General features: G+C 39.9%; 1 pseudogene; it reads left to right on the top strand.

The window, feature by feature from the left end:
• The first annotated feature begins 570 nt into the window (after positions 1–570).
• The window catches only part of LOC116887871, a 13,727-nt pseudogene continuing 207 nt past the window's right edge, over positions 571–14,090 (top strand).

Here is a 14,090-nt window from a genome sequence, read left to right as displayed (position 1 = left end):
ATGGAATAATTTTTTAAAACACAAAGAAATATTTATATATTTATTGAAAGGACATTTCTTGATTTCATGTGGAAAAACAAAGAAACAAAGATAACTAAAGTAATCTGGAATAAAGAAAGAGCATCTTGATGTATCACCATTCCTGATTTCAAGCTTTACTACAGAGGTGTAAAAATGAACCTGCAGGTAGTAGCATAAAGCAGACTTGTTGATCAATGAAATCAAATCAAAATTACCCAGACGTAAACTCACGCACCTACAGATATTTGAAGAAACTAAAAATACATACTGGAAGACAGGAACCATCTTCCACAATTAGTGCTGGTATAGCTGGATATCTGCATTTAAAAGAATTCCAGTAGATCCATATTTATCACCCTGAGCAAAACTCAAGATTAACTAGATCAAAAATGTAAACACAAACCAGGTACAGTGAACTTGGTGGAAGAGAAAGTTGAAGTGGTATTTATAGTCTTGAGCACCTTGTCACAAGACACAATTTCCTGAACAGAACATATTAATGCAGGACTAAAATTATGAATTTTAAAATTCATAATTAATAAACGGGACATGGTGAAACTGAAAGCCTCTGTAAGGCAAAGCAGACTGACAATTGGACAAAATGGCATTCTGAAGAATGAGAAAAGATTTTCACTCCATATCTGAGAGAAGGGCAGTATTGAAAATACACAAAGAACTCAAGAAACTAGACATTCCTTAATAATCCAGTTAGAAAATGGAACACAGATCTAAACAGAAATTGTCAACAGCAATTGCAAATAGCTGAGAAACACTTAGAGAAATGTCAGCCACCCCTAGTTATCAGGGGAATGCAAACCAAAATAACTTCGAGACTCCATCCTACACCTGTAAAAATGTCTAAGGTCAAAAACATGAATTACAGGTCATGTATTTAGCATGTGGAGCCAGGGAAACACTCCACTATTGAAAGTGGGAGTGCAAACTTGTAATAACCACTATGAATATTGAGAATTGATTTACCACAAGACCTAGATATCCACTCTCAGGCATATATCTAAAAGATGCTACAGCCTATGACAAGAACACTTGCTCAAGTATGCTCATAGCAGCTTTATTTGTAATAGCCAGAAGCTGGAAACAACCTAGATATATTCGTCAAAGAATGGATAATGAAAATGTGGTACATTTTCACAATGGAGTATTATTCAGCTGTTAAAAAGATGGTACCATAAATTTTTCAGACAAATAGATGTATTTAGAAAAAAAATCAATCTGAGTGAGGTAACCCAGACCCAAAAAGACAAATATGGCATGTACTCATTTATAAATAGATATGGGCTGTTAAGTAAATGACAGGCATGCTACAACCCATGGACCTAAAAAGTTAAACAACAGGAAGGGAAATGAGATACATGGAACTTGCTGTGTAAGAGAAATGTAATATATTTTGTAGGTTGAGAGGGGACTGGTGTGAACGTGGAGAATATAAAAAGACAACTGGAATTGGAAAGCATTTAGGAGGCAATGTGGAAATTATTTACAGTAGAAATCCCAGGATTCTATGAGGAGGATTCCTAGTAATAGAGGATATAAAGCCTAAATCATTCATCTTCTATAACCAGTAACATTCCAGTGGTGAGACTGGCACAACAACCCAGATATAAAGCCTTTGATCTACAACCTGTCTTGTTGCAAGATATACTGGGGCAATGGAGTTACAGAATTTGTGAGAGTTGTAAACCAATGACTGGCTTAACTTGAGACTTACACATGAGAGGAAGATCAGGCTCAAAGATGGATAGAGGCCTAGAATATCACAAAGAACCAAAACTCAATAATTATGATTCCTAATGGCATCCTACTATGCTCATAGATAGGTACCTAGTCCAGTCGTCATAATATCGGCATCCTCCAGCTGCTGATGGCCGTGGATGTGGAGACTCACAGAAAACTGGTAGTGGGAGAGAACACAAATTGAAGACCTCAATCAGGTTCCTCCCTTGGAGCTTTGGGAAACCCTATGGAAGGTGGGGTAGAAGTATTGTAGGAGCCAACGGGGTAGAGGACACGAAGAAAACATGGCTCACAGAATCAAATAACTGGGGCTCACAGGGGCTCACAGAGATGAGTCCACAATCACAGAATATTCAAGAGTCTGAGACAGGTCTTCAATACATGTTACGGTTTTTAGCTTGATGTTTAGAAGGAGTCCTACCAGTGGGAGAGGGAGTGCCTGTGATTCATCTTCCTCCTACTGTGATGTGTTGGTTTGTATCTAGTTTTATTGTATCTTCTTATACCATATTTGATTGATATCCCTGGGAGGCCTGTTTCTCTGTGAAGAAATGGAATGATTTGGCTGTAGGAGACTGAGGGAAGTAGAGGGAAGGGAAACTCTGTTACATATGTATTGTATTAGAGAACAATATTTTTTAAATACATATATAACCCAGAAAAGAAAAGGAAATAAAGAAAATACTACTGAAAATAATCGAACCCAATAGATGATGAAAATGAAAAACACATGACGTCAAGTAAAAACTTCAATAAAAAGCTTCCATAGCCTGGACAAAATACATGAGAAAATTAGGTAATGAAGACAAAATAGAGGAATTGGATCATCCCATCAAGAACCATGATAATTTCTTTTAATGGATGAGGAAGACATTTAAGAACATTTTTATACCATGAAGGCAAAGGCTACTGAGTATAGATTTATAAAGAAGGGAATTTAATCCAACCCAATGAGTCTGTCTCACACTGCTCGTATTTGTCTGTATTTAGGACTAACCACAAAGCCAGTTATTTCTTACAGTTCTTCATTTGGTATTGGAAACTTCTGAGACTTCCCCTCTCCAAGTCATTCTGTCTACTGGCATTAGCACTGTGCATTGCTTCTTTAGGTGTCCATATTGTTGGGTTCTTGTTTGTGCTGTTTCTCTGCCATGTGCAAAATACAGTGTCTCAAAAAAGGCTTCATGGTCCTCTTTGCCTTGCATTGCCTGCCTCCCTCTTCTGCAATATTCTCTAAGCAGTAAGTCTAGGGTTTATGTTATAGATGTATTAACTGAGATGTCACCCCACACTCTGACCTAAGAAATTTGAATAAATTTTAATAGTTCCAAATTTAATCATGAACACAGTTTCTTTTTAGTTTTTACTGTTTAACAAACTTTGTTCTGATACACCTTAGTTATTTTAGCTTTCTCCTTATCTTGTCCCATTATTTTTTAAGAATCTTTTACATTTCAAAACTGATTTAAATTTAACTTTCCCTCATAAAGTGTGTATGTTCTCCTTTCAATTATTTATTTATTTACCAAATGCTGCCCCCTTTCAGTTCTTCCTTCATAGAGATCCTCCCTCATTCACTCTCCCCTTCTATTCCTGTGCCCTGGCCTGTCAGTCCTCTGCCAGGTTAGACAGATCCTCTCTCACTGAGGGCAAACAAGACAGTTCTTTTGGGGAACAGATATCACAGTCAGGCTACTGCTGTATGGAGAGCCTCTGCTCCAATAGCTTGGGGTCCCACATGATTTGCATGTCTGCTACATATGTGTTGGGGGTCTCATTCCAGCCCCTGTGTGTTCTTTGGTTGGTGTCTTGGTCTCTGAGAGCTCTCAGAAGATGTGGTTAGTTGACTCTGTTGGTCCTCCTGTGGGGTTCCCATCTTCTTCAGGGCCTTCAATCCTTCCCTCAATTCTTCTGTAAGAGTCACAACTTCAGTCCAGTCTTTTGCTATGAGAATCTAAATCTGTTTCAGTCAGGTGCTAGTTACAGTTTCTCAAAGGACAGTTATGTTAGACTCCTGTCTGCAAGCATAGCAGAGTATCACTGGTACTTTCAGGGATTGGTGTTTGCCCATGGGATGGGTTTCAAATTGGAGCAGTTAATAATTAGCCCTGCCTTCAGTCTCTGTTCCATTTTTTTCCCTGAATTTCTTTTAGACTGCACAAATTTTGCATTGAAAGTTTTGTGGCTGGGTTGGTATCTTTATACCTTCATTCAGGATCCATGCTGGATTGAGAAAGTGGCTACTTCAACTTCCATGCCCCCGCTGTTATGAATCCTGGCTAAGGTTACTGCCATTGACTCCTGTTGGACTTCCCTTCTCATGTCTCTGGGAATTCCTAAAGATCTGCCCCTGCACCCCCACTGAACCTCTGGAAGTCACAGATTTCCATTCATTCTCCTAGCACTTAAAGAGATGCTCAAGATCCTTAGTTATCAGGGAAATGCAAATCAAAGTGACCCTGAAATACCACCTTATTATCAATCAGAGTGGCTAAGATTAAAAACTCAATCGAAAGCATATGCTGGCAAGGAGGTAGAGAAAGGGGAATATTTCTCCACAGCTGGTAGGATTGCAAACTTGTATAACCACTCTAGAAATCAATCTGGTGGTTTCTCTGAAAACTGGAAATAGTTTTACCTGTAGACCAAGCTGCTCCAGGGCATATACCAAAAATGCTCAGACATACACAAGGACACATGTTTTACTACCTTCATAGCAGCTTCTTTCTTAATAGTCAAAAGCTGGAAACAACCCAGTTGTCCCTCTACTGAAGAGTGGATACAAAAAAATTGTGCTTCATTTATACAATGGAATACTATTCAGTTATTAAAAACAAGGACATCATTAATGTTGTAGGCAAATGGATAGAACTAGAATATAGCATCCTGAGTGTGGTAACCCAGACCCAAAAGGATAAACATGGCATGTACTCATTGATAAGTCAATATTGGCCATAAAGCACAAAATACCCAGATACACCACACAGATCCAAAGACATTAAAAAGAAGAAAGATCCAAGCAAGGATGTTTCAATCACACTTAGAAAGGGTAGCAAAAAGTCATAGAGGGCAGAGGGAGGGAAGAAAGTGAGTGGGAGAGGGGATTGGGCTTGTAATTAGGGGTGCAGGTGTGGGAAGACAAAGGAGAAGCATCTTTTAAATTGTTTTACTAAAAGCATATTTCATGTCTGTAACTTTTCATTCTCCTTTGATATTTTATGAACACTTTTGCTCAACAAAATACAACTTTATATTTTTTTTAAATGAGAAGAACTGTTTGGAAGTGAAAAAATGGTTGATTTGCCTAATTTTGTTTTTCCAACTAAGTAACTTGACGTAGAAACAAATAATTAGCCCTCCTATTAACTCCAGAGAATAAGCTGCTCAGGAACATAATAAAAAGAACTGTCATCAATATCATGATCATTATATGGAGTGCAAAATATTGACTTGCATCCATTTATAAGTTTCTAGCTAACTGTGGCTAATTTACACGGAATAATTTGTAGTTCTAATTTTTGGTCTCTTTTTTTCTCCCAACTAACTACAAGCTCAATTCTATATAATTACAGTTTTGAAAACATCATCCTCCCAGAATTCCAAAAATTTATGCACCTTGTACATTCTGAACAACATCTGGCAGGTCTCCTGACAAGTTTTAGTTTCAAATTCTAACTTCAAAGTCAAGGAGGCACTCAGTCCTTGCAGGTTTCTACTATTAACCACTTCCTGTTTTAAACTTTCTATTTTCTCCTTTCCTTTGCTTTCAATGTCTGGTATGTCTTTCTTTTGTGCCTGAGTGTAGCATTTGCTCAGCTACTATATAGATTCTATGACTCATGTGAGAAGACATGTTATTTCCATTTTTTCCCATTGACAGTGGACTCTAATAGGGCTGCAGGGACATTACTATCTTCTCCTTTGAAGGTAGGCAATTCATCCTCTCAGAGACTGCCTACTGATGAACTACCTTTAAAAAAAAAAAGCTGTTGGAAGGAGCACAAGAAGAAACACCCAGATGCTTCTGTCAACTTGTCAGAGTTCTCCAAGAAGTGCTCAGAGAGATGGAAGACCATGTCTGCTAAAGAAAAGGGGAAATTTGAAGATATGGCAAAGGCTGACAAGGCTTGTTATGAAAGAGAAATGAAAACCTACATCTTCCCAAAGGGGAGACCAAAAAGTTCAAGGACCCCAATGTGCCAAAACGCCTACTTCAGCCTTCTTCTTGTTATGTTCTGTGTACCACCCAAAAATCAAAGGTGAGCATCCTGGCTTATCCACTTGTGATGTTGCAAAGAAACTAGAAAAGATGTAGAACAACACTGCTGCGGATGACAAGCAGCCCTATGAGAAGAAGGCTGACACGCTGAAGGAGAAGTATGAGACAGATATTGCTGCCTACAGAGTTAAAGGAAAGCCTGGTGCAGTGAAAAAGGGAGTGGTCAAGGCCAAAAAGAGCAAGAAAGAGAAGGAAGAGGAAGATGATGAGCAGGATGAAGAGAATGAGGAAGAGGAAGAAGAGAAAGACGATGATGACAACGACGATGACAATGATGATGATGATGAAGTTGGTTCTAGCACAGGTTTTTTTTTCTATAAAGCATTTTACCCCCTTGTATACAACTCATTGCTTTTAAAGAATAATTGAAATGTAAGCCTGTTTAAGATTTGTTTTTATACTATACAGTGCCTTTTTTGTATAGTTAACACACTACCAAATGTGTCTTCAGTTAGCCCTGTTTTGGTGATATTTTCAATAGCCACTAACCTTGACTGGTATTCTCTGTGGGGTGTAAATTGGCATGGAAATTTAAAGCAGGTTCTTGTTGGTGCACAGCACAAATTAGTTATATATGGGGACAGTAGTTTGTTTTGTTTTGTTTTTTTCTTTTGGTTTTATTTTTCATCTTGGAATGTTTCTGATGTAGCTTATATGAAGATAATTGTTGTTCTGTTCAATGAATACCACCCTGTAATTGCAAAACAAAGTGCAGCTCTTTTGCTGACATTCTGAGCGCTTCTAAGTAAATGCAATTTTTAACGTAAAAAAATAATCAGGAGTGCAATGTACCTCTAACCTGCTGCTTATTTATTGTCCTATGGAGAAGAAATGGATACTTCTTTACATTTTAATGAAAAAAGCAACAAGGTGTATCAAAAAAAAAACTGTTGGGATCTCCCTGATCAGACAGGAATTTTGTTTCTTAAAAGAGACAGACGGGGGGGGCGGGGGGAGCACTCACTGACTGGACAGGTGGGTACTCCTGAGACTGCAGGGCAGGAGAGAACACCAATACTGTCCACACTTGCCCACATCCCTGGCCCAAGAGGAAACTGTATAGGGCTTCTGGGAACAGGAAGATAGGGGCAAAGAAGCTGCAGGTCCCCTGCGGTCAAGACACCACTGGATCTGAAGGGACCCAGTCAATATCTCCCTGCACCCAAATCCCAGGGGAGGGAGAGCTAAACCTTCAGAGGGGCAGACACACCTGGGAAGCCAGAAGACACTACACTCTGCCCACATTTCTGACTCCAGAGGAAAACACTTAATGCCATCTGGGACCTCTGTGCACAGGAGCCCAGGAAAAGGCAGGGCAGGCCCGTCTGGTTGCCACCCTCAAGGAGAGCTCAAATGCAGCCCCCCAGAAGCAATTTCAGCCCTGGAACCAGAGGTAAGACCAACTTTTCTGCTCCAAGTGGCCTGCCCGGTGGACTCAGGACACATAGAGGCAAAATTCCTCTGGGACAGGACACTTCTGGTTTTTAGCTGGAGCCCGAACCTCACTGATCCCGGCCCACAACTCCCTGCTCCAAACCCCTTGGGAGAGAGAGCTCACTGCCCAGACAGGTGGGCACTCCTGAGACTGCAGAGCAGGAGAGACCACTAATACTGCCCACCCATGACACATCCCTGGCCCAAGAGGAAACTGTAAAAGGTGTCTGGGAACAGGAAGATAGGGACACTCAAGCGGCAGGTCCCCTGTTGTCCAGACAACACCCTGGTTCGAAGGGACCATGTCAAAAGCTCCCACACCCAAAATCTGTAGGAGGGAGAGCTAAACCTTCAGAGGGGCAGACACGCCTGGGAAGCCAGAAGACACTACACTTTGCCCACATTTCTGACTCCAGAGGAAAACACCTAATGCCATCTGGGACCCCTGTGCACAGGGGCTGGGAAAAGGCGGGGCAGACCCTTCTGGTTGCCGCCCACATGGACAGCTCAAACTCAGTCCCCAAGGAGCAACGTCAGGCCTGGGACCACTGGAAAGACAAACTTTTGTGCTCCAAGTAACCTGCCTGGTCGACTCAGGACACATGACCACAGGAACAGCTGAAGAACAGTAGACAGGAAAGACTACACACCTGAGGGCAGAACATTTTGTTGCCATAACTGGCTGAAAGAAAACAGGATAACAGGTCTACAGCACTCCTGACACACAGGCCTATAGGATGGCCTAACCACTGTCAGAAATAGCAGAACAAGGTAACACCAGAGACAACCTGATGGCGAGAGGCAAGCACAGGAACCCAAGCAACAGAAACCAAGACTACATGGCATCATTGGAGCCCAATTTTCCCACCAAAGCAAACACTGAATATCCAAACACACCAGAAAAGCAAGATCTAGATTTAAAGTCACATTTGACCATGATGCTAGAGGACTTGAAGAAAGACATGAACAACTCCATTAGAGAAACACAGGAAAACATAAACAAACAGGTAGAAGTCATTAGAGAAGAATCACAAAAATCCATGAAAGAATTCCAGGAAAACACAATCAAGCAGGTGAAGGAATTAAAAATGGAAATAGAAGCAATAAAAAAAGTACAAAGGGAGAAAACCCTGGAAATAGAAAACCAAAGGAAGAGACAAGGAGCCATAGATACAAGCATCAGCAACAGAATACAAAAGATAGAAAGGAGAATCTCAGGAGCAGAAGATGCCATAGAAATCATCGACACAACGGTCAAAGATAATGTAAAATAGAAAAAGGTACTAGTCCAAAACATACAGGAAATCTAGAACTCAATGAGAAGATCAAACCTAAGGGAAAGAGGTATAGAAGAGAGTGAAGACTCGCAGCTCAAAGAACCAGTGAATATCTTCAGCAAAATCATAGAAGAAAACTTCCCTAACCTAAAGAAAGAGATGCCCATAAACATACAAGAAGCCTAAAAAACTCCAAATAGATTGGAACAGAAAAGAAACTACTCCCGTCCAATAATAGTCAAAACAGAAAATGCAGAAAATAAAGAAAGAACATTAAAAGCAGTAAGGGAAAAATGTCAATTAACATATAAAGGCAGACCTATCAGAATCACACCAGACTTCTCACCAGAGACTATGTAATGCAGAAGATCCTGGAAAGATGTCATACAGACCCTAAGAGAACACAAATGCCACCCCAGGTTACTGTATCCAACAAAACACTCAATTAACATAGATGGAGAAACCAAGATATTCCCTGACAAAACCAAATTTACACAATATCTTTCTACAAATCCAGCACTACAAAGGATAATAAATGGTAAAGCCCAAAATAAGGAGGCAAGCTACACCCTAGAAAAAACAATAAACTAATCATCTTGGCAACAAAACAAAGAGAAGAAAAGCACACAAACATAATCTCACATCCAAATATGAATATAGGAGGAAGGAACAATCACTATTTCTTAATATCTCTCAACATCTATGGACTCAAATCCCCAATAAAAAACATAGATTAAGAAACTGGATAGGCAATGAGGACCTTGAATTCTGCTCCCTACAGGAAACACACCTCAAAGACAAAGACAGACACTATCTCAGAGGGAAAGGCTGGAAAACAACTTTCCAAGCAAATGGTCTGAAGAAGCAAGCTGGAGTAGCCATTCTGATATAGAATAAAATTGATTTTTCAACCAAAAGTCATAAAAAATACAAGGAAGGACACTTCATATCCATCAAAGGAAAAATCCACCACAATGAACTCTCAATCCTAAATATCTATGCTCCAAGTACAAGGGCACCTACATACATAAAAGAAACCTTATTAAAGCTCAAAGCACACATTGCATCTCACAAAATAATAGTAGGAGATTTCAACAACACACTCTCCTCAATGGATTGATCATGGAAACAGAAATTAAACAGAGACATAGACAGACTAAGAGAAGTCATGAACCAAATGGACTTAACAATGTTCTATTTATAGAACATTCTATCCTAAAACAAAAGGATATACCTTCTTCTCACCACCTCATGGTACTTTCTCAAAAATTGACCATATAATTGGTCATAAAACATGCCTCAACAGATACAGAAATATAGAAATAATCCCATGCGTCCTATCAGACCACCATGGGTTAAAGCTGGTCTTCAATAACAATAAGGGAAGAACGCCCACAAATACGTGGAAGTTGAACAATGCTCTACTCAATGATAACATGGTCAAGGAAGAAATAAAGAAAGAAATTAAAGACTTCTTAGAATTTAATGAAAATGAAGGTACAACATACCCAAACTTATGGGGCACAATGAAAGCTGTGCTAAGAGGAAAACTCATAGCTCTGAGTGCCTGCAGAAAGAAACAGGAGAGAGCATATATCAGCAGATTGACATCACACCTAAAAGCTCTAGAACAAAAAGAAGTATATACACCCAGGAGCAGTAGAAGGCAAGAAATAATCAAACTCAGAGCTGAAGTCAACCAAGTAGAAACAAAAAGGACCACAGAAAGAATCAACAGAACCAAAAGTTGGTACTTTGAGAAAGTCAACAAGATAGATAAACCCTTAGCTAGACTAATGAGAGGACACAGAGAGTGTGTCCAAATTAACAAAATCAGAAATGAAAACGGAGACATAACTACAGAATCAGAGGAAATTCAAAAAAATCATCAGATCCTACTACAAAAGCCTATATTCAACAAAACATGAAAATCTGCAGGAAATGGACAATTTCCTAGACAGATACCAGGTACCGAAGTTAAATCAGGAACAGATGAACCAGTTAAACAACCCCATAACTCCTAACGAAATAGAAGCAGTCATTAACGGTCTCCCAACGAAAAAGAACCCAGGTCCAGACAGGTTCAGTGCAGAATTCTATCAGACCTTCATAGGATACCTCATGCCAATACTATCCAAACTATTCCACAAAATTGAAACAGATGGAGCAATACCAAATTCCTTCTATGAAGCCACAATTTCTCTTATACCTAAATCACACAAAGACCCAACAAAGAAAGAGAGCTTCAGACCAATTTCCCTTATGAATGTCGACGCAAAAATACTCAATAAAATTCTGGCAAACTGAATCCAAGAGCACATCAAAACAATCATCCAACCTGATCAAGTAGGCTTCATCCCTCGCATGCAGGGATGGTTTAATATACGGAAACCATCAACTTAATCCACGAAATAAACAAACTGTAAGATAAAAAGCACATGGTCATTTCATTATGTGCTGAGAAAGCATTTGACAAAATTCAACACGCCTTCATGATAAAAGTCCTGGAAAGAATAGGAAGTCAAGGCCCATACCTAAACGTAGTAAAATCCATATACAGCAAACCAGTAGCTAATATTAAACTAAATGGTGAGAAACTTGAAGCAATCCCATTAAAATCAGGGACTAGAAAAGGCTGCCCAATCTCTCCCTACTTATTCAATATAGTTCTTGAAGTTCTAGCCAGAGCAATCAGACAACAAAAGGAGATCAAAGGAATACAGATTGGAAAAGAAGAAGTCAAAATATCACTATTTGCAGATGATATGATAGTATATTTAAGTGATCCCAAAAGTTCCACCACCGAACTACTAAACCTGATAAACACCTTCAGCAAAGTGGCTGGGTATAAAATTAACTCAAATAAATCAGTAGCCTTCCTCTACATGCTCAAATTACCCTAGATGCACAGAACACATGAAACTCAAGAAAGATGACCAAAATGCAAATGCTTCATTCCTTCTTTAAAAGGGGAACAAGAATATCCTTGGCAGGGAATAGGGAGGCAGTTTAGAACAGAGGCAGAAGGAACACCCATTCAGAGCCTGCCCCACATGTGGCCCATACATATACAGCCACCAAACTAGGTATGATGGATGAAGCAAAGAAGCACAGGCCGACAGGTACTGGATGTAGATCTCTCCTGAGAGACACACCCAGAATATAGCAAATACATAGGCATATGCCATCATTAAACCACTGAACTGAGAACAGGACTCCCATTGAAAGAATCAGAGAAAAGACTTGAAGAGCTTGAATGGGCTCGAGATCCCATATGAACAACAATGACAACCAACCAGAGCTTCCAGTGACTAAGCCACTATGCAAAGACTATACATGGACTGACCCTGGGCTCCAACCTCATTGGTAGCAATGAATAGCCTAGTAAGAACACCAGTAGAAGGGGAAGCGCTTGATCCTGCCAAGACTGAACCCCCAGTGAACATGATTATTGGAGGGAGGGCGGTAATGGGGTAGGATGGGGAGGGGAGCACCCATAGAGAAGGGGAGGGGTAGGGGTTAGGGGGATGTTGGCCCAGAAACTGGGAAAGTTAACAATCGAAATGTAAATGAGAAATACCCAAGTTAATAAAGATGAAAAAAAAAGAAAGAAAAGAAAAGTTTATAACCCTCCCTTTCGACATCAAACTTGGGAAACAATGACCTTGAAAGGACTCAGAAATTTCCAACAAATGCTTTGTGTGGGAAGGATGATGCTTAATTCTGGAGAAAACTACAGAGAATAATTTGTTTTAATAATTATTGAAGAGATTTCACACAATTCTAAGTTTGTGACTCCACCATTTGGAACAGAATACATAGGAGGCAGTGATGGTAGGGATATGAATCTTCTTTGTTTCACATGCCTCTGGCTTCTTTTGAAATCTAACCTTTATATCACCATTTCATAGGTAGGTTTGAGATTGACAAGATGCCTTTATTTAAACATTTTATCAATGTGATAAGACTGAATTAATTTTTTGAATTTCTGTGCTTTATTCTTTTAGTCTCTTTCAATTGCTTGTAGGAGAACAATGACCAGAGCCCAGGTTGTTTATTCTAAATGACTGGTAACAATAGTAAGTCTTGAGATACTGCTATTCTCTCTTTATCAACAAATTTAGCTAACTCATTTGTGAAATACTTGTCTTATTATAAAAAAGCACCTAGAAACTTCTATGAAAATAGTCAAATAGTCATTCCTTTTTTTTTTTTACTAACTTGAGTATTTCTTATTTACATTTCGAGTGTTATTCCCTTTCCTGGTTTCTGGGCCAACATCCCCCAACCCCACCCTCTCCCCTTCTTTATTGCTGTTCCCCTCCCCATCCTCCCGCCATTGCCGCCCTCCCCTCAACAATCACGTCCACTGGGGGTTCAGTCTTAGCAGGACCCAGGGCTTCCCCTTCCACTGCTGATCTTACTAGGATATTCAATGCTACCTATGAGGTCAGAGTCCAGGGTCAGTCCATGTATAGTCTTTAGGTAGTGGCTTAGTCCCTGGAGGCTCTGGTTGCTTGGCATTGTTGTTCACATGGGGTCTCGAGCCCCTTCAAGCTCTTCCAGTTCTTTCTCTGATTCTTTCAATGGGGGTCCTGTTCTCAGTTCAGTGCTTTGCTGCTGGCATTCGCCTCTGTATTTGCTGTATTCTGGCTGTGTCTCTCAGGAGAGATCTACATCCGGCTCCTGTCTGCCTGCACTTCTTTGCTTCATCCATCTTGTCTAATTGGGTGGCTGTATATGTATGGGCCACATGTGGGGCAGGCTCTGAATGGGTATTCCTTCTGTCTCTGTTTTAATCTTTGACTCTCTATTCCCTGCCAAGGATATTCTTGTTCCCTTTTTAAAGAAGGGGTGAAGCATTCACATTTTGATCATCCGTCTTGAGTTTCATGCGTTCTAGGCATCTAGGGTAATTCAAGCATTTGGGCTAATAGCCACTTATCAATGAGTGCATACCATGTGTGCTTTTCTGTGATTGGGTTACCTCACTCAGGATGATATTTTCCAGTTCCAACCATTTGCCTATGAATTTCATAAAGGCATTGTTTTTGATAGCTGAGTAATATTTCATTGTGTAGATGTACCACATTTTCTGTATCCATTCCTCTGTTGAAGGGCATCTGGGTTCTTTCCAGCTTCTGGCTATTATAAATAAGGCTGCGATGAACATAGTGGAGCACATGTCTTTTTTATATGTTGGGGCATCTTTTGGGTATATGCCCAAGAGAGGTATAGCTGGATCCTCAGGCAGTTCAATGTCCAATTTTCTGAAGAACCTCCAGACTGATTTCCAGAATGGTTGTACCAGTCTGCAACCCCAT

This window comes from Rattus rattus, chromosome X (assembly GCF_011064425.1).
Source record: "Rattus rattus isolate New Zealand chromosome X, Rrattus_CSIRO_v1, whole genome shotgun sequence".
Classification (NCBI taxonomy): domain Eukaryota; kingdom Metazoa; phylum Chordata; class Mammalia; order Rodentia; family Muridae; genus Rattus; species Rattus rattus.
The sequence above is the reverse complement of the archived record's forward strand: the minus strand, read 5'-3'. Positions and strand labels throughout refer to the sequence as shown.